This window comes from Cyanistes caeruleus, chromosome 8 (genome assembly GCF_971803275.1).
Source record: "Cyanistes caeruleus chromosome 8, bCyaCae1.hap1.1, whole genome shotgun sequence".
Classification (NCBI taxonomy): Eukaryota; Metazoa; Chordata; class Aves; order Passeriformes; family Paridae; genus Cyanistes; species Cyanistes caeruleus.
The window spans coordinates 25,769,338-25,791,374 of record NC_141708.1 but is presented as its reverse complement, the minus strand read 5'-3'; the positions used below and the strand labels follow the sequence as shown (position 1 = coordinate 25,791,374).

Sequence of the window (22,037 nt, the reverse complement as noted above, 5' to 3'; positions counted from 1 at the left end):
TAATCCACACGCACGCAAAAAAAATAAAAATTAAGATGAAACCCTGGAGGGGAGCGGCAACGACCCAGTCGGCAAAAAAATATACGGATCCGGCAAGTAGATGGGCACGCAAAGGCAGCTCCTGCCAAGCTTGCAGCTTCGGCTCGATTGTGTATTCCTCTGGCAGCGCCGCGGAGGCAGGCGAGCGCGCACCGAGCAAGGCGCCTCCCACCAAAGCCTAATGGTGGTTTCTTAATGCGCACAGATAAATAAATGATCCAGGCAAACCCCTCGGGAGGGTGTATGGTACGGCAAACGGAGCCTAGGAAAGGAAGGAAAGGAAGGAAAAAGCAAAGAAAAAGAAAAGAGAAAGGGGCGGGGGTGCGGGGCGGGGGCGAAGCTCCCGAGCCCATCCTGTGGTAGCGATCCAATAGGCTGGTGCTGCATGGCAGGAGAGACCTGAGTGCAGGGAGGGGCAGGAGACACCTCCGCAGGGAGCCCAGCCACGGCCGGGGCTCAGGACAGCGGCTCTCGCTCCCCCCGCTGCCATCCCACAGCTGTCCACTGGCAGCACTTGCTTGCTCTTGCTTCTAAGGGGATTCGCTAAGGAAAACAAAAAACGAGGCACAACAACACCCTGCAACTAAAGGACATTTCTTTCAGCAGCTGGGGAGAAATTGATGGCACGGCCACATGCTGAGGTTGCCAGAGATGTTAGCTATTGTTAGTAGATATCTCAGCTACTCTGGCTTATTTGGTCTACACCGAAGTTGAATTCCCAAGTGCGATGTAGTCAACAATGGGTGCTTTCACTTACTGGGCAAACATTTCACCAGCTAGGATAGTCGAAGCTGATGAAGTCGATGGTCAAAGGGTTAACTGCAGTTTGTCAAAGGTGGCTTAATCTCAATTTTCAAAATTTTAGAAAATGCTCTATAGAATTATACAGGTACAGACGTTTTTAACCCTATTTTCTGACCTGTTACCTTATTGGTGTCCGGTTCTGGTATTGATGCATAGGTATCATTTCCATAGTCATGTATTTAAAGGTATTGGTATTTCTACAGGGTAAGTGAGCAGAAAAGTTCAAAACAATCTGTGAAATGCATTTGTTCTGTGTATAAAAAGACAAATAGAGAAAATAAAATATTGGAACTGGAACATACCTGCCTGATTTTTTTTTCTCCAGAATGAATGTTAATACCATTGAAATTATCAATATTACATTAACTAGATATCTAGATTATTGTCACTTCAAGAACTCCATCTGGAGTTTGGCATCTCCTCTAAGATAGTTCTGTGCTAACAGCCATCAGGAAGATGTGTGGAAGTGGCTTATCAGGTAAGTGTACAGTGTAAACACTTTAAAAAATCCCCCCACACTGGAAAACATGAATTTAGGCATTTCTACTACTTTAGTGAAGAGGAAAAAGGATTTGGAGAAAGCACTTAGAAAGAACCACAAATGGATGGTAAATAAGGCAAACAAATGAGAATGATGGGGAAGTCTTGCAAATCCAGAGAATTTTTTCACTGATTTTATATAAGTCTGGAACCAGGTGCATTCAGTCATGAGTGCCTGTCCTACAAAGTTCTCGCCTTCCTTTTAAGCTTGGAATACCTTTGTCCTGCTATGTGCTTTGTGTTGTCTGTACAAATGTCCTTTGGATCCTGCCTCTTCCATAACCATATTGCAGTTCACTAAGCCCAGTATGAATCACTCTGTCCTCATCCTCAAATAATTAGTCCGTGCTTCTTGGAAGAACAAAAATGTTTCACAACACTTACAAGACACAGAGCTTTTCTTTTTCTCACGACTATGTCCTGGACTCTCAGAATTTCAGAAGTCTCAACTGCACTTCTTCCCCCACTAAGATTTTCAAGCTATCAGCTCCTAAATTTTGCAATGGTTCTAATGGAAGACATCAGGATGTTATACCATTAAGATCACTCAAGTGTAGCCATTTCATTGTTTAATATTGGAAGACTTCCTGTGTTATTAGTAAAGATTTTCAGGCTTCTTTTTTTACAATTTTTCAATCTTATTGAGGAATGATGAACTATTCTTGAAATTGATTATGGAATGCTTTCCATGTGCCTCACTTAAACGAATTACTTAAAAACAGGCATTACCCTGATAAGTTAATTATGATCTTACCAATGACTATTAGCTTCTTAAAGAAAATTCTTTGGTCTAAGAATATGAAATGGATCTTGATAAAAGAAGCTTCCCTTAACCTCATGGCAAATGCAAATGTATTCCAAATAGGTTATCCTACAGTTAAAAAAAAAAGAAAAAGTCATTCATCTAGACAGACACCTTAATGAAGGCAATACATGAAAATGTCTTCCTGTAATAACTTAGTCATGAGTTAAAATGTTATGATGTATACAAAAACACAGTCTCTGAATGCTTTTAGGTTATTTCTCTGTCCTTAAAAATTAATATTCAAATCATAATCAGTTTCTCAAATCAGCCCACTCTTGTTAAACTGAATCTGTTCCATGCATTAATTCTAATTTACGTAGGTATTTGGTAGCTCTCACTTGCAGTTCTTCCTACTCATTTTGTATCATAGCCCAACTCCTTTACTTTTTCTGGAAATGTGTTTATCACGATCAGAAAACAATATGCAGTTTATTTTTCTTGACTTTTCTTCATAATATGCAAAGAAATCTGTAGTGTCTCCTTGAGGACATCTGTGACTGGAGTGGATTAAAATTACTTATCTGTGATGGAGTCAGCAGTGGTATTTTCTTCAGGGCTGGTGAGACACAGCATGTAACAGGTATGCCATTTGTGCATGTATCACTTGGTTTGGCGCTGGGGGTTCCACTCTGGCAGTCAGTAGGCATGGCCCAGATAATGGCTGTGCTACAAGGGTGCTGCTCCTGCTTGGCTTCACACCAGCCTACAGCCATTATTTCAAATAATGAACTGCAGTGGGTGTGTTAGGGGAGTTAGATTACTGCTTAACTCTTATCATGGAAGCAGGTCCAGAAACCCCAGCATAGCTATCCTCAGAAGAGCCAACAAAAGAAGCAGAAATTCAAATTTGGAAAACTAGAGCCATGAAATGGAGCTACATCCATTTCAGCATGTAAACAATATGCATGTGGGATGCCCATATCCCAATCCTGCATACACACACAGTTAAAAGCCTTGCTTTCCTCCCCAGCTTTACAAAACCCTGAAGACATTCCTTGTTATCATGTAAGTATCGTCTGAGGTTTTGAGCAACAAAACCTGCACAGTAACTTTGCTTTGTGGTGTAATCAGCCCCTGAGAGCATCACCAGCCTTGAATTTGTGAGTTGCTCCAGCACCCACCTCACCTGCTGTGTTCTGGTACTTCAGCAGGTGGATATGGTGAAGAAAACAGAATTTCCCAAAGGATGCCTGAATTGGGGTTGGTTATATAAATAGGTGCTATGCTGCTTCCCAAACTAGGGCATTTGAATATTCTTTACTTACTTCTTCCTCTTAGCTTTCATCCCCAGCTCAGCTACATCATACAGATCCCTAGTGGTCAACAGTCATCATCAGGCAGGGAAAGCCTTGCTCTTGTCTGAGGTCAGCATGTAACTGTATTCCCTTTTCCAGGTGAAAAGCACAGCCAGCATTCCAGTGGTGCCATTAACCAGAGCTCAGAACCAGAGTGCTCCTCCCCATGCTGATTGCTAAAACAGCCATTAGGCAAGACAGACCAAGCTTTACTCAGCTATCGTGTTGTCGGGGGATTTGGGCTAAGGAAGCTGTTTGTAATGTGCTGCCTGAAGTATTCCTCTGAATCCTGACCCAGGCTGTTGAGGGTTCCCCCTGCCCACAGATGCAACAAGTGAGAGATGCACTGCAGAGCTCCAGAGCACAGCAGCCATGTGAGATGTGAGCAGGCTGCTCCTTTGCATTGTGTCAGCCTCACAGGTGTGAGGTGAGTGACACCTAATTTTGGGTTAAGGAGAAGAGCCTGCTCTCCTTCACTGCAATATAAACTCTGAATAACAACCTCGTGGCTAAATTAATTGGATAAAGTAGACCTATCCTGTCACACAGGTGTGCTGGTTCCTCCTCAAGAGCCAGCAGCCCCAGGTTACTCAAGTGATGTGTAGCAAATTTGCAAATGCCAAGGCTGCCACTAAATATTTAGAATTACCCTTGAATGTGCACTAATGAATATATACAATTTAAATATTTATCTTGGCATTGTTTGGAACGATGAAATGAAATATGATGTGATATCAATGAAAAATCCCACACCCCAAAGTCTACAAAACATGTTTCAGTCAGAAAATATTAGTAAAGTGAATACTTTCCTTGGAGGAATTTATTGCTGTATAACCGAAATCCTAAATGCCTCACTCTTCATCAAACTAAATTTTTAATATTCTCTGCTTTTAACTGACAGTAAATTCTAAGGATTTCAGTGGGATAAATTCTGTTTGGCAAGTACTTTTTAAATTTTGATTTTAGTTGTATTGTATCACTCCTTTAAGGACATAGTAATGATTTCAGACTGAGAAATATAGTGACTAGCCTTAACAATGCCCTTGTGACATACTGAAGCCACTGCAGCAGAAGAGAAATGAATATGTTACTCTTCAAGCCTTTATAACCCCTGAGATTTTTATCAAGAACATCAATTTAGGATGCCAGAGAAAGAAATAATTGAAAGCAAACATGAAAATGCCTTTAAAAGGGCTTGCTCCAAAGCGTGATGGAGTCAGCAGTATCCTGCTTTCTACCTTGGACTAAGCCCTAAATCAAAATTCACATCTTTCCAAGACCTATGACAAAAGCAAGTGGGAAAGCCTGTGAAGCATTAATAGACAAGAAAGTTAAAATTGTTTACTGTTATGATTTATTTCCACACATTTCCTGAAAATCTACACTTTTTCCATCCCAGTAAGGATACCTGATCCCACTTATGAAAAGAAGTGAATTTATATCATACTTCAGGCTTTGTGATCTTTCCTTTTTCAGTTGAACATTGTTTGCTGTCCCATGTATCCCATGTACCCAGTGCAGACAGGACTGCTTCCACATATTATTTGCTGCATATTTTGGATGTCAGATTCCAACAGCTTCAGGAGGTTCAGCAGTTTTGCAGGAACCTCTTCAAAGCTGCCCTGAATGTCCAGAAATGCAACAGGTAGAAAACAGGTAGAAAAAGCCAAGGGGATCAATCTCTTTATCCTTCCACATAAAACAAAGGGAATTAATTCTGTCAAACTTTATGGAAATAATTTTGTGGCATTCATCCTTACAGTTATATTTGAGTGACCCTTTGAAGTAAAAAAAGCCCACAGGAATTCATAATTCTCATAGCTTAATCAGGAAGAAAAGTTGGATCTTTCATCTTTAAAGCTTTGAGACATCCATGAAATCAGTCAAATTTTCCAAGCACTTCAACTCTTTGTGGATTTCAACTATGAAGGAAAAACATGGGTTTTTTCCTTTAACAGAAGAGTCAGAATAAAACTCTTTTCTTGGTGCCCCTGCATAACTCTGAGGAACTTTTCTGTAACTAGCAACACCAGCATAAAGAGTTATGGAAAATGAATCAGATGAGAGTTTTGGGATTATCACTGCTGTGCATTTATGAATGCATTTTTGTATGACTTATGCATGCATGGGTAAGTCTATGGGACCTGATAAGATGCCCTGAGAGTCCTGAAGAAATTGGCTGTTGTAGTTGCCAAACCACTCTTGCTGGTATTTGAAAAATCACAGCAGTCAGGTAAAGTTCCCGGTGACTGGAAAAATGGAAGCCCATTTTTAATATGGGTGAAAAGGAGGACTCTGGGAACTACTGCTCTGCCAAGCCTCATCTCTGTGCCTGAGAAAATTATGGAATAGATCTTCCTAGAAATTATACTAAGGCACATGGACAGGGAAGTGATCCAGGACAGCTTCACTGAGAGCACGTCTGCCCTGAAGATGAGGGATGGACCGTGTCTCCTGTGAGGAAAGGCTGAGAGACTGGTTCAGTCTGGAGAAGGCTCCAGGGAGACCTCACTGCAGCCTTTCAGCACTGAAAATGGGCTTATTCAAAAGATGGGAAAAGACCTTTCAGCAGGCCCTGCTGTGATAGGACAAGGAGGAATGGTTTTAAACCAAAAGAGAGTAGCTTTAGACTGGACCTAAGGAAGAAATTCCTTACGCTGAGGATGGTGAGGCACTGCAAGAGGGTGCCCAGAGAGCTATGGGATGCTGCACTCCTGGAACACGTGGGGCTGAATGGGGATCTGAACAACCTAATTGAAGGTGTCCCTGCTCACTGCAGGGGAATTGGAACAAATGACCCTTAAATGTCCCTTCCAACACAACCATTCTATGATTTTAATTAACTGCACGTGGACAGACACCAGGGGTGGGACAATAAGAAGTAAAGCAATGCCCAGAGCAAGACAGCTTTTTACAAAAAGAACAAGCAATGGAAAATTAATTGATAAATATCTATATTTAATACCGTGTTTAAAGAAAAAAGGAAAAAAAAATTAAGAATGTAATCTATAAATTTTAGGATTTTGAAACCTATAGGGTTATCAACAGCCAAACTTGCAACTCTACCAGGTTGAAAAGGAAATTAAAAAAAAAACAAACAAACTAGGATTAAACCTTAAACTAATTAATTGCCAATGTTCAAGTCTATCCTTCCACTTATGGACACTGTAGGTGTTAACATTGATTTGTCCAATGGAAAACTAGAGATGTATTAGGTAACCTAAAATCCCAGTTAGTAATTCTAAGTCACAGTAATCTGTTTCTTTGTGTTCATTATGACTACATTGATTCACAGATTTTGTCATGGTGGTTATTCTCTTCAGCTCAATAATCAGGGATTTAATATTTAATTTGCAATATCATACCAGTAACAATATACCTTGCTCACTCTGATGTTTTAATAATGGTAAGCATGATAAACAAATAGATACAAGCTTTATTGAAAGAGTTTGTTTTCTTTTGTAGTTTTCTTGTTGCTGGTTTTTTTTTACCAGACCAGCTGAGATAGTTGATTAAAGAAAACAAATTTTCAGTCACACAAGGCTTTATTTTAGACCCTTTCTTGACAAAATTAAATTTCTAAAGGGAGAGCAGCAAAGCTTTCAGAAATGTGTGTGTATGTATATAAAAATAGACATGTATTGGTGTGTAAATGTAGCTCTATTTGAGAAGGAAGATGTTAAAGCTGTGGAGTAAACAGAATATGTGAATATGTCCCTTGGCTGTGGAACTTTGTCCCATTTGGTTCCAAAGCAGACACCAATCAGCTGCTAAGAGATTCCACAGCTCAGTTTTGCATACAAATATACATATGCAAATATTCCTGGGTCTCAAAGAAACATAATGCAGAACAACCTTTTTGAATCCTATTTTCAGGCTGAATTAAACATCCATGGCCCACCAGGAGATTCTGGCAGTCAGAAATTGAAGCACATCTCTCACCATCAGCTGGGATGCATGGAGGAGTCCTAAGCAAGAAAGCTATAAAATGATTTTTTGAGAACAAAAGTATGTAAGCTCCCAGTCTCAAATTGGGACCACAATTTTTGTATCTCTTTTTTTTGCAAATAGAAGATTTTTATTTAAAACAGCTGTCATCAAAGGCTAAGTGGCTAAACTTCACAGACTGCTCAGCTGCTTGTTCTACACAGCCATTCACATTTCCCTTCATCTCTTTTGGGAAATTGAACCTTTTTAAGGAGAAACCTCTCTGGTCAATCAATCTCTCTATAATCAGAGAATCAAGCTCAGCAGAATGGTAAATCTGTACTCAGAGGTCAGAAATTAAGATTTCAAACTTTATAGTTCCCTCATCATCCAAACCTGTGGTCAGGGAATTATGAGTGCCCCCAAGGTCCCTCACAAGATGCTCTCTTCTGCTATTTCTTCACTTCCTATATTTCTACCCTAGAATGTAGTGCAGCATAACAGCATCCACAATGCAGCAAAATATTTTTCAAACCAGAGTGCTTTAAATCTTCATTTTCATTGTTTATCTGGACATCTTATATAAAGCATCTGTGGTCAAAAGTGCTGCAGAGCATCTGTTTCTGTTAAAATCTCCAGTCAATTGCATGATTTAACTTAATTTCTAAATAATGAACTTAATTTCTCTAATTGTAAAAGCCTGGGTGTAGTTTCTACCCTCCCTTTGAAGGCAGGAAAGATCAGCCTATAGATTTCATTACTTCTGCACTCTTGAGGATATGCCCTAGAATCAGATGTTCTACACAGAGCCCTCAAATTCAGCCTCCATTCCTCAACCCTTGCTGTGCAAGCTGAGCTGCACTGACATCTACAAGAAATTTTCCCAAGCAGCTGGTGACAAACAGCTTTCTAGTAGAAAATTGCCCCTAAAAATAAATATGCTGAATCTGTAGATTCAAAAGTGTACGTAGGCAAATACAGAAAGAACAGAAAATCTCTAACCTTTGGCCTCAGAAAACCTACTGCATCCACAAACACAGGGATATCCTAGTTTTTGTAAATTTATCTTTCACTGACTTTACACAAACTGTCCTTAAATACTGAGCTGTCTTTCTATTCTATAATAAGGAAGATTTCAATGATTAAGGATCCTTTTGATTAACCAGTGATATAATTTTAATTGCTTCCCCACCATCGTCCCACTATTAATTCTTAGGAGGTAACATACAAAAGGGTGTCTGGCCTCTGGTCCTTGCTTTATCTCTTACTTATTCATCCTAAAAGCTTCTTTTGATTGAGGGAGAGAAAAATCAGGCAGGCAAACATGTACAAATAGCTGCACACAGTCTGATTCCCTCCACTTGCTTACACACAAGTGAGATAAAAATTACTTCTAAGATAAAAAGCACTTTTCATCTTGAGACCCCATTTCCTATCACATAAAACTTTCCAAAAATATGTTACTTTTGAGATGTATGTGTTTTCAACACTAGCAATGCCAGCTGAAGTGGGAACTTTGAAAGAAATGTTAAGCTCAATCGGTTCGATCATTAAAGTTATGCAAATGGAAAAACACATTCCTGTCTTTTAAGCTTTCCTACATTTTAGTTGCAATCATAAGATTCAAGAAGTGAGGATGGTGCTTAAATGTCAGAAACTTGACAGCATCTTAGCACAGTCCCAGCTGTGGTCAATAGTAGAGCTTCTCTGTATTTCAACACCAATGTGATTTTACTCACAAGCTTCACAGAGCAACTGAGAACTGGCTCAAGTTTTAACGTGAAGCTGTAGAGATTACTTGTCTCTAGGAGCAGGCAGCAGATTTCCCTGCTTACTACCAGCTCAGGAAGTTCTGTAGCAAAATGTCCAAACCCAAAACAGTGCTTGTAAGACTGACTTGTACTGCACATCACATGATGTCAGTGTTAGCACATGTTAGTGTTCCTCTCTGTCCTGCAGCACAAATGCCATGTTCTCGTCAGGAGAGTGTGGTGCTGCAGCAGTGACCCCAGGAGTTTATCTCTGAGGCAGCTGCCATGCAGCATTCATTACTGCCCATTTCACATCTATGAAGAATAAGTTGTTTAAATAGTGCAGGAACTCTTCAGGGAGTGCTCAGGACCTGTGCTGGCAGACATCCCCCTTAAGGCCAGCAGAAGTGTTCCTGCTTAAGCTGAGTACTTCCCTGAGTTGTGGCATGGGGGGTTCCTTCCCCAAGACATTCCAGGCCTTTACTTACTGAAGCAAAAATATTTTTAATTAAAAATTATTTTCTTCATTAAAAGCCAGTAAGATAAAGGTTGATGAAATACATTCCTCTTGTCCTATCATCTTATTCCAAAGAGATTTTTAGTTTGGCAGTTTCTGTGTCTACTTTATTTTTTAAAACCTACATAAGCAAATAAAGAAAAAACAATGAAAAATGTTTTGAACTAATTATAAACAGGAAAATTCTGAAGAACACATTTTGAAATCATTGCTCCAACATATGACCTATGGCAGTGCAGTAATTTAGCTTCACGTTTTATACCGAGTCTATTGAAATTAAAGTGATCTTTCTTTTTAATATAGAATATTCTATATTCTTTTTATCAAGTTGCTATGAAGTTTGCAATTTGGTCAAATAAATCAGATTAAAAGCCAGATCTACTGTAAGAGACAGATATTGACATGCCAACATAATTTGAATTACCTATTAGCTCACAAGTGGCCATGCTCATAACAAGAGACTTGGATTATTCAATTTTAAATGTAAAGTCTGAGAATCCTGAGGTGCACTGAGAAGATAAATCTATGGCCAAGGTAGCTGAAAACCAAAACCAAGTAGAAAGATTTTTTTTTCTCTTTTAAGAGCAGATTAAAACTGAGAGCAAGAGAAATTGCAACCTCCTTTTTTTTTTTCTTTTCCTGAAGCTATGCAGATCAGTTTTTATATTAAAATACTGTACAATATACTCCTGTATAAAGAGCTTGCATTTTTATTCTAATTTGTTTTCCTTCAGGTTCAGAATTACCAGCAAAGAAAATTGCTCTAATTGCAATGCTTTGCCTACAAATAGTGATTATAGCTTGGTGGATTGTTAGGACACGACACTGCACAACTTATTAGATCAGACTGAGTGAAGCATGCACCCTACCAATTTTTAAAAATGTAGATAAAGCAAGTTAAGCTCTCTCAGAAAATCTAAATATTTATGACCCAAAAATTATGAGTGTCAACCTGCCAGGCATATTACATGATCCCTGATTCAGAACTTTGAAATAATCATGGGGAAAAGCTTCCACAATATAGGATGTCATTAAAACCCAATAGCAGCAAAATCAATTTTAATTAGATCCCAAGAAATGAATATGTAGAGACCAAAAGCCTTTCTTCAATATATTAATATAGTTTTTTTTTAACTTGGTTAGTTTTATGGAATTCATCAAAGCGATGCTGAGTGACTGAAAAGGTGCACATGAAAGCACTGAGATAGTGAGTTGCATACAGAGGTATTTCTACATTTCCAGTTATTTATTTTTATTCTAATGAATACTCTCATAGAGAATGCAAATATCTGGAGGACAGCACAGCTCTCTAAGGCTGTACATTCAGAATGAAGTATCTCAACCTACTACTTATGACCAAATTATAATTCTCCATAAGAAAACAGAGTTGGGCACTTCATGTACTAGAAATTGTCATTTTTTAACGTTTCCTTAGATTCTGGTTACAGTATATATACTGAATTTTACAGATTATTAGTATTATAGCAGAAATTACCTGAGTTCTGTCCCATTATTTAAATCCAAGCACCATTTTTCCTAAAACTAAATTACAGTGTATGTTTCCTAAAGTGTAAAACACATATCTAGCTACTGGCAGAAATTTTAATTGGCATGTTTGAGGGGTTTTTTTTTTTTTTCCTCTGAAGTTTAAATTTCTGGTTTATAGTAAAAAAAAAAAAAGCTTTTCTGTTGTTGTATGCCAGTGATGACAGGATAATGGATTAGGTCAGGCAGTCAGTGTGTGGAGGAGCAGGTGAGGCGATGAGACAAGCAATCTCTTCCACCACTTTTTGCATTTCTTGTATCCTGCAAAGCAGTTTAGGCTGAAATATTTCCTAGTTTGTAGAGTACAGTTATTATGTGCTTTGTTCAGATACGGTTATCTTCACTTGTTTATAATTCCCGACAGTAATAAAAGGCTCCAGGAAGTTAACATGAAAAGCTTGAAGCAAGATGCAGCTGAAAATCACCTTGAATGCTTTCCAATAGTCACACCTTTCCTGCCAAGCTCTGTTTCATCACACAGCTGCAGCCTGGATGCTCTCACCAACCACTCATACTACATGTCTAGCTCAAGGCAAGGAAGCCTGCATATTTAACATTTTGATATCTGTACAACTTGTGGAAAACTCAGGTTTCCAATAGCATTGTAGAAAGCACACTGTGTTTTAAGGAAAAGTGGAAATAAGTGCATGGAATTTGTGCATTTTGGCACAGGTAATAGCTTTTTTTTAAAAAAAAAAACATCCGCAAATTGCGACATTCTCTCGTTATCTGGAATAAAATGGAAGTTCTTTCCTGTAAAAATGATGGTATTGGATCTGTAATATCTAGTCAACCAAATCTCAGCTCTCAGCTGAGTTAAATCAGTCTTTTTGCACTGGTTGTATGACATACTAACCATAAAAGCAGTGCTGTTGCCAAATACATCATGTGTGCTCTGAGGAATGCAACCGAAACAAAAGACTAACGAAACTGTGACATTCTGGGGACAAGAATAAATTTTATACTTAATATTTGTTAAAATCTTATTTTTTTATGAATGCAGGTCAGCTGAATTTTTTTTTCTTGAAAGAAAAAGTAAATTTGTGGATTAATCAGGATTTCAGTGAAACTCCGTACCAATGACATGGGAATCCTCTTCATCAAAGCTCACAGGCAGGCTATGAATGTGTCCACAAAATAGGATGTGAATGTGTCCACACAGCTCAAAGACACAGCACACCAAGACTCCCCTGTTAGCAGGAGGAGGTTTTTTCTATTTAAGTGGGTGAGCAATCAGTAGGAAAGAAAAACTAAATGGAAGCAGCCTAATGAGAGAAGAATGCTCTGAAATTCAGTAGCCAATATTGCACAGCTGATCTCTTGGCTTGCACAGCAGACCGATACTTTAAAATAAAAATACATAGGTAGGAAAAGAAGATAATGACAGATTTGAGTTTCCTATCCTTTTATAGTTTACTTTTGACACTGTGTGGCTAAATTTCTAATTAATAACAAATTTTTTTCTTTAAATTTAACCTCATGCTGAAAAGCCTTGATGATGGTGGTGAATAAGAGCTGCTTCTTTGGGAAACAGCACAATTGAAAAATAGGGCTGCAGAAACTCTTTCCTAGGACTTAATATGAGTCTGGAAGAATCCAGATGAGGTGCCTTTCCTAGTAACATGCAGAAGTCATTCTGGAAAGTTCCAGAGCACAGGAAGGTCTGTCCCAGTACATATTAGTTGAGGAGCTGTAGTGGGGTTCACATCAGCAGCTCTGCTGCATACATGTAGAGTATTATCACTGCAGTGCTGTTTGTAGAATGATTCCAGGGCTGGGCAGTGACTGGAATGTAACATGGAAACAGTTTTCTTGATTTCATTGTAATTGGTCCCAGGCTTAGAATAAAACTCAAGCTTATGTACTTAATTTACCTAATTGCCTTGCTGTATGAGGCCTCTGTACTTAAATTGTTAGCATATCATCCTGACAGGCTGTAAACTATAGCTTTATATCAGCAAATAAATGTAAAAGTATTGATGTACAGTCTGCCACTGCGGGACACTGTGTAATTTACACATCCATTATGCAGCCACAAACACATAGATCCATATCTTCCCGAGCAGCTCCATCCAAGCTGTCTAGATTTTAGCCAGTGCTACCCATTTATTCTTAAATCACTTGTGCTAGCATTGTTTTAACACTCTAAGAAGACGTGTTTGACAGAGCAATCCTAAAAGTCATCTAACTGTACCTCATATCCAGGCTGCATTTAATGCTGAAGGAATTTGTTTGACAGAAATTCACTCTTTAAGAAGACATTTACTGTTTTCCTTCCTCTCCCTCTCTTTTCCCCTTGTCCTTTCCATATTTTTTGGCTGGTTGGCTGCTTTTTAAGTGTCTGGCCTGCAGCGTGTGCTACAGAACAGAATAATTACTTTTTAGGACACTCTGTGGATACAGTCCAACCCAGAATCATTCACGGGGTTTGTTTAACCATTTTGCAATACATGGTACACATGGAAAAATCTGTTGCTATTTGATCAAGAAGCTTTGACCTGATCACTGCATGTCTGCAATCGCACATCTCTGAGATGTTCTACCCAGAATTAATCCTCTTCCCACTCCTATGTCATCCCTAACCCTAAAACAGGCTTTTAACAGGAAGTCTCAAATGAAGAAGTGAATGTCAGTGAATTCAGACAACAAATAAACAAACAGGATAACCTGGAATAATCATTATCTATCCTGAAGAGAATGAAAGTTCCATTGACTTTGAATTAAAATTGGAAAGTAAATTTCATTCTAAAAGAGGAGTTGGTTCTAATATAGTACAATTTTATTCTTGGCTAAGGCCTTTTACTTCCAGGACTGCTAACAGTTTCCCTGCAGTGGCTCTGCACTTCCCAGCTTTTACTTTGAGACTTTCTGTCTCCAGGCAACCTCACTAACATGGCCAGGACTGTCACACAAGCCAACCCAAGGCTTGGTGTCCTCCACAGTGCTTAACCCACTGGCAGAAATATTGCAGAATTCAGTTCACAGCTCAGTTCTCTGACAGCTTCCACATTTCCTGTGTCCCTGAGGCTGCAGTGGAAGGGCAGATGCCTGATGGCTCCTGGCCCAGCGTGCTGCCCACGGCTCAAATCCTCTCTTGAGCTTTGTGGCCCTCAGCACAGAGCAGGCAGTGAGGCTGAGGAGGGTCTGGGGCACAGTTCTGATGTGGAATGGCTGAGGGAACCCAGGGTGTTCAGCCTGGACCAAAGGAGGCTTGGGGTCACCTTGTCACTCTCTGCAGCTCCCAGAAAGGAGGTTGCAGCCAGGTGGGGACCAGTCTCTTCTCACAGATAACAAGTAACAGGAGAAAGGAAATTGGCCTTAAGTCATTTAGGGGACATTTAGGTTGGATATTAGAAAAATTCCTCACTGAAAGAGTGGTCAGGCATTGGAACAGACTGCTCAGGGAACTGGAGGAGCCACCAGCCCCAGAGGTATTTAAAGGACATGTAGATGTGGTACTTTGGGATATGGTCTAGTGGTGTAGTGTAAGGTTAATGATTGGATCAAGGATCTTCTATTTCTATGACTTTTCATTTGGTGTGGAAGGCCAAAAAGGCCTCAAGGACTCAAGGTGAAACTGTTGTGCACAGCTTTTGTATTACACAAAATTTCTTCTGTACAGTCACTTGTCTATCTTGGCTGGACCTTCAGGCTTTTCTTTGACAAGAATAATTATTCAGAGTTTATTCACTAGAACAATATTGGAACCCTTTGTAAGACCCTGCTCTCCAGTCACCATATTAATCAGAATAACATTACTGCAGCTATTATTATTATTATTATTATTATTATTATTATTATTATTATTATTATTATTATTTAGTACTGCATTTCGTAAGATTCACAGACCCCTTTCCCCTCAATTTTATAGAAAATTAGGACTCATTCAGTGGGTTTTCTTTTTCTTTTTACACTTGCTATGCTTCTTTTCAGGATTATAATAGATCTTGGACTTTGGGAACTTCTTAAATACTGTTCTTGCTTGGTCATAGATAGGACAGCAATAGTCTAAATGCAGGTGTAATTGTCTTTTTCAAAAAATGAGATATGAGAGTGAACATAATTTTGGTACCATTTCAGCAGGCCAGGATTCAGCCTCAAATGTTCTAGTCACTAATTTCTGCTTTGATGACATGATTATTACCTAAATGTAGGAGAAAGCAACAGCATTTTTATACAACGTGGGTGTTTTCACCTGCTACATGTAGGAAAAAAAAGCCCACAGCTTGAAGCACATCAGAGTAGCAATGGTAATTAGGTATTGGCATATCATCCAAGACAGAAAAAAAAAACCAAAAAAGAGCTTGAAAAATGATACAGCTTAATAAGGGTTTAGTATCCTAGAGCTACTCGAAAAGTTCTCAAAGGGAAATGTAAATTGTGAATGAGGAACACTTGTGATTCTTACAAGGGATAACCAGTAAGAAACACAGGGAATAAGAGCAAATGATCCCATTTAAGCCTGTGTAAGGAATAGGATCACACATCTGTATGCAGGCCTTCAAGCAGCCAGATAGTTTCTCACGAATGCCAATTGCCATATCACACATGGCACCTTCCTGCAGAAGTTATGGCTGTTAATCTCATCTAAACTATACCTGCAGTGACAGCATCTACCAGGAAATCTGCACAGAAATGAGAGAATATTGCTTTCTGAATCCATTTAAGACCCCAAAACATTCTGGTCCAAATTTTTCATTGAAAGTCCTTTACTATTGTAATTTTTTTTGCAAGCAGTGTTTCATATGTTTTATATGCTTCCAATGATGTAATGAAACCATGTTACTAATTATGATCAGAACCAGCCCAGCATTCCAGATAGATAAAATGCTTCTAAAATCTTAGAAGACTGTGGCAGCCACCTGCATTTATGTATTTGGTTTCTGAAACGAGCTGACAGTTCGGCTGACAGAAAATCAGGGTACACCAAATCAGAATACAAATATATTGTATATTTCTGGAAATCTGAAAAGACCAAGAGCAGGTTTAGAACAGTTTGTACAGCTGAGACTGTCTCGTGTCCATCAGAGTCAGACACTGAGAGGGTCAGCAGAGCTTAGACCAGGCTCACCAGCAGGCTTCTGCTTGTTCCTATTCTTAGAGCCAGCTGCTCTGAGCAGCAACCTCACTTGCAGCCATGTAGATATTTTTGGAGTCTGGAATTTCCACCCTTTTTAGTTTCTGCATTCAAGTACAACCTCCCAGACAAGCTCGCCCTACAATTCTAATTGGACCTGGAAGAAAATGTAAAGATTTGAGCATTTGTTTCAAATTGGAAGGCAACCAAATTTTTGAAAGCTTCCTTAAAATGGAATAGCTTTTTTTTTTTTTTCTACCCATATTGAAATGCTGGGTGACATGTTAAAGAGAATTATTGAATAGGCCCTCCTGAGCACAATTTTTTATTCATTAGGGGCTTTTTCCCTTGTTCAACAAAAATTATTTCCAGACTAGGACATTACATAAGTAAATTTCATATATGGATGGGATTGCTCTTTGCTTCTCTCTCCTTGATATTTCTCCGTACAAAGATACAGGGAGTTCACATTCTGCAGCTGAGTTACGTTACAACAACACAGATGGAACTTTAGATGTAAAGCCATATTTTTAGCCAAAGCACAGTTGAAGCAATGTCATCTGATGCAGTTAGAGACATATAGAGAGGCACTTGCAGTAATACACATTTATCACTTTTAGTGAATGGCTGATACACAGCACCCTGTGTACCCTCTCCTTCAGAAGGGCAATAATTGAAAACATTTTTTTTCCCTTGAACAGGAAAGAATGGAGCATTCTATTCCCATATTGGCCTGATACTTGTGCCCCATTTGGCTAACATTCAAGCTGTTCCTGCAGTGTTCCCTCTGTGAGTACCTGTGTGAAAACTGATCTTTGCATGGGCACTTGTGTAATTGGCCCAGGGTGAAACCTCTGGTCATTTCTCTCAGAGAAAGCAGATATTCATTGTAAGAATTGTGAAATTCCACCTCCAGAGCACAGGTGTGAATTTCCATACATTTGCAACTGTCAGAGGGAATGCTCAATGTCTTCATGGTAACATGATCATTTCCAACAGCAAAATCCTGTTATTTCATGAAGGATCTGAGCTGGAATCAGAACCATTTACCTTGATCACAAAGTATTGCTGTGATGTTGCTCAGGTATGAGAGGCTTTATTATTTCTGGCATATTGCATATCTAATCTTAAAAATCAGAAAAAAATATTCTTAAAATGGGAATTTGAAAGCACTGAAAGCATTTGGAATTTAAAAGAACTAAGAAATAGAATTAAGAATTAAGAAATACAGAGGGTTTAGTGCAGTTCTAGAGAAAGTCAAATAGTCAAAGCTCTCAGTTCCTAAACTTTAATTCCCTATACAGACACATAAGTGAGGTGCTGGAAAAAACTTTCTGGAAGGATGAATACACACCACTCCAACAATTTGATCAAGTCATAGCTTGCAAATATACATAAGGGCAGCAGCAGCAGCCCCTTGTCAATGTAGGTGTCACTGGTTTTAGAAGATTAAGAAGCTGCTGGGAGCAGCTCTTCAGTCCTTCCCTGTTAAAGAATATTCTGGTACTACTCTTTGAAGAGTAAAGGAAAATCTGAGAAATCTTTTAAATGTTGGAGGCCTTGGAGCCTTTTCTTGAAAAATGCTGAATTTTGTCGTGCTTTGTACTCCTGGTAAAGAGGATTCAGATCTTGGCAACAGGTTAGGGAGCACTACTCCTAGTAAAAAAGACAAAGAGAGAATAAGCCAAGGAGGGAGCACAGGAAGGAACAGCTTCCTAGAAAGCCTGTGGCTGTAAGGAAAGAGAAGGTGCCATGGAATGGCCAAAGGACAGCTGCTTTTAACCCTAAGGACAATAAGCAGCCATCACAAGCTAGTCAGTGTTTTCTGAGGCACTTCACCTTTAGAGAGGAAAACATGAATTTCTTTTCTCTGCAAAGTTTCATACTTCATAGTATGAAGTCTCCAATAGTATTTCATAAACTGTTAAAGCAAAGAAACCAAGAAACAGCTTTTTGAAGGCTGTTTTTCTTGCCTTCCTCCCCAGCTGGAAAAAAAAATGAGCAGATAGCAGCCACACGAGACTGGAGAGGGTGGGTGGATGGTCAGGGTACAGAATGTTAGATTACTCAGCAGTTTAGTTGGCTCTGATATGTACCCATGACTACATCTTGAGTCCTCCCCAGAAAAAGCATTTAATTCATCTCAGAAAAGCGAGAAAGTTAATTATTGAATAAATGATAGAGCCCCACCTACTGTTGTTTTATTGCATACAATTCTAGATATGCACACACACTTCTTGCAGATGCAATTCATTAGTGCATGCATGGGCATTTCTATTCTAGGAGCCCTAATTATGGATTATAATCCATGTGGGTGTGTTTTGCATGCACACACAACTGTGGATTTTGCAGTTAAAATCCAGAAATACAGGTGGATTTCTTTCCATCCCTCCTGTAAGTCAGGCTTCCCTGCTTCGTATGAGCACACATACAAAAAGCTCCCCAGGGAAAGATTAAAATTTTTCAAAAAGCTTTGAAAATCTTTTGGTCAGCAGTTGACAGAATGAATGCTCATTTTGTTAACACTGGTTTTGGGGATCACTGAGCTTCTATCACCCATCACCATCCTTACCAGATTATCTGGCATATTTTCCACCCAGACTCTCTCTGCTCATGTGTAAAGGAAAGAAAGTACCCCAGCAATGTGAACATCCCTTGAAGTGGCACATTTGTTATTCAAATAGAAAAGTATAAATGCAATGTGCATGAAGGATAAGGGTTGCATTATTCTCATTTTAAGGAAATCAAACCAGAGGACAGTGGGAGTGAGGGAAGTACTCCTCAGACATTAAATGTCTCGTCCAGACCACCACCTCTCCAACACATCCCCTGCTCATAAATAATGCAGCACAGACGTTGACTCCCAGCACACTCAAGGCTTTAAAAGGTTTCACCTGTCTCCTTGTCATTGCTGTGCTTTTACTTCAGTTTCACGTGAACTGAAATTCCCATTGCAAAGTGAATTCTTAAAAGAACTTTTCTGAAATCCCATGTCCAGAGTGGGAGGCGTATTTTGAAAACGCTGAAATTCATTCTTGTAAGGTGTACCAGCCACGAGTTGGCATCACATTTTGCAGGTAACGTCTTGTTTTTCAAATGTTACCAGTTACTACAAGTTTACAGACTGGTGTGATTTTAAAATCGCAGAATTGTGTCAAAACTAGAAGGTAAAAAGACCTTGTGCAAGCAAAGCGAATTGAAATAAGTAATGAAATGTGACAGCTGCAGAAAAGGACTGATTCATTTATCACATTGAGATTGGCAACAAGCTTTAAAACCCTGTTGTTAGCTGGCAGCAATTGTTCTGTTCTGTCAGTTTAATGGGTGATAAGCCAAAAAGGTTGCAGGAAACCCTCCATATTACACGACACTCATCTCCACAATTTCACAGTAGTGTTTTTGATAGTAATTTTAAACAAAGCTCCACAACATACGGTTGTCAGTGTCTTCATAAAACTAAATAGAAATTAATATTTATTTTTTAATTTGAGTATGAGCTTCTTCGAATGAAGTATACACATTTCTCTAACCTCAGATTTTGCCTCTTATTTTTTAAGCTGTAGTATTTGCTGGCAGTGGCTGATACATTTTACCTGCCCCCCTCAAAAAGACTAAAACATTTGAAACTGGCCAAGTAAAGGATGTGATCATAAGTATTGATTGTTCCTTGTTTAAGTTATGCAACATTTTTTATTACAAGCCAATGAAATTATTAATATAGTATTAATAGTCTTATACAATATATTTAAATACTTCTAAATATGAATGTTTATAAAATATAATGTGTTTTTTATAGTAAACATTGATAACTCACAAATGGGAGGGGACACCTTGTTCTTCATACTACAAAGCACTCTAACTTCAAAATATATAAAATTTTTCAAAATAAAAACATATTGAAGAAGAGACAAGTTGTTTCTGGAATATTTGGAGCATATCCTTGAACAGCATGACATTATGCACAGACTAAAAGTCTAGCATTTCTAAGTTCTTCTGTAGAAGTACATTTTTTTAGGATGCATTTAAACCATGCAGGCAATGCATTTAAAGGTTGTTTGATACTAGGACAAGAGTGCATTCAACAATCTCTTTTCTCTCTAGGGACAAAGGTGAGGCTGCAGAATATTTTGCTGAGTACAAGTGTGAAAATCCAATGCAAAAGAGACAGGAACCTAAAATGGTTACAGACAATTTTGGCAAGTTAATATCAATGCAGTTTATGTATACATAAACATACAGGAAGCCAGACCATGTTGTCTATGGGGTTTCTGTAGCACTGGCTGAAAGAATTTATGACACGTATTTCTTATTATTAAATTATTAAAATAACTTACTGGGGAAAAAAAAACACCCTCATGCTAAATCTGATATTTAATGCAATATTTTGCTAAAGAGTTGAAAATTTAGGCTGCTGAATAACTCAGTGTTAAAAGTTGTCTCTGCTTTCTAGATCTGCTTTTAAAACATAGCCCCTCATCTGAACATGAAGGCTGTAAATTTTACCATCTCACCTAGGTCCCTGCTCTGTCTTGTTCTCTAAAAGGGCAGGGATTCCTGAGAGGGACTGTGTCTAGAAGGCAGGAAATAGAGCATTATTTGGAGTCAGGATGAGCAGGAGAAAGGCACTTTCTAAGTGAGTGTGAGTACCCCTGCCTAGCTTTGCACAGTGCTCACCATTCTGTCCTTACAGGTTAATACACACCAAACAGATATCGAAGCTGGTGAAGCATAACTATTTTTTAAACTTCTGTATTGCTAAGTGTACAGTCCACATGATCCTTGTTGCCAGTTAGGACCTTGTGTGAATATCAATTTTCATATCACATGGGAGTGTGAAGAATGAAATTTTCTCTAGACAGATCAAATGACTAGGATTAAATGTGAAGGGCCAGACATTTGGAATAACTGTCAGCTTCTCAGAATCTGGCAGCATTACACCACTTGAGAGTCTGGCCTAAGGTATATATTAATCTGTTTGAAGCAGTTCAAGCATTCTGGTTGTGTCTTCTAATAGCAGCTTTGAAAATGTGTTGCAGACCTGAAAGTATTTTAATATTATGTGTATTTTTTCTCTCATATAACAGATAGGAGAAAATAATTGGGGAATATCTGAATTACTGGAATTCATATCCCAACCCTGATACTACCTTATGGATATCAAGAAGAAGGGAGCTCTCCAGTAATACTCACATGGACTTCAGCTTCAGGCACAGAAGTAGTTTTGACTATCACACATTCAGGGCAGTCAAATAATTTATCACAGCAAATTGTGAAGTGAAATTGGAGACTACAGATAAAAGGCACACAGGTTGGAGAGACGTATATTTACACTTTATTTATAATGAATTCTTTTTAGAAAGTTAAAGCTGGCATATCTGTATCAGTCAGGTTCTTTCTCTCACGTATAAGATTTTGCTGCTATCTCTAAGTAGAATTGAGCCCTAAGAGAAAGGCAGCTTTAATGGTGTATAAAGTCTAAATAAAGCAAAGTAAGAGCATATCGGCACAGATCAATGCTGCAGACTGTGGGAACAGATTTGTGGTTGTAGTTTTGTCTGCATCTTTATTTTCCCAGCATATCAGTGGCATCAGTGGAAGAGATTTCAGATTGACTTCACATGCCTACACATTTTCCAAGTCCAGTAAGGAAGGCTGGAAACTCCTTGAGAGGAGTGAGAGCAACTAAAACCTCCAGAAAAAATGGGAAAAAAAATTTTACCTCATCTCACCTCTGTCA

At 38.7% G+C, this 22,037-nt stretch overlaps 1 protein-coding gene across 1 annotated transcript in view; it reads right to left on the bottom strand.

The window, feature by feature from the left end:
* The window catches only part of NRG3 (neuregulin 3), a 395,272-nt gene that overhangs the window by 346,116 nt on the left and 27,119 nt on the right, over positions 1–22,037 (bottom strand). The gene's annotated exons all lie outside the window — the stretch shown is intronic.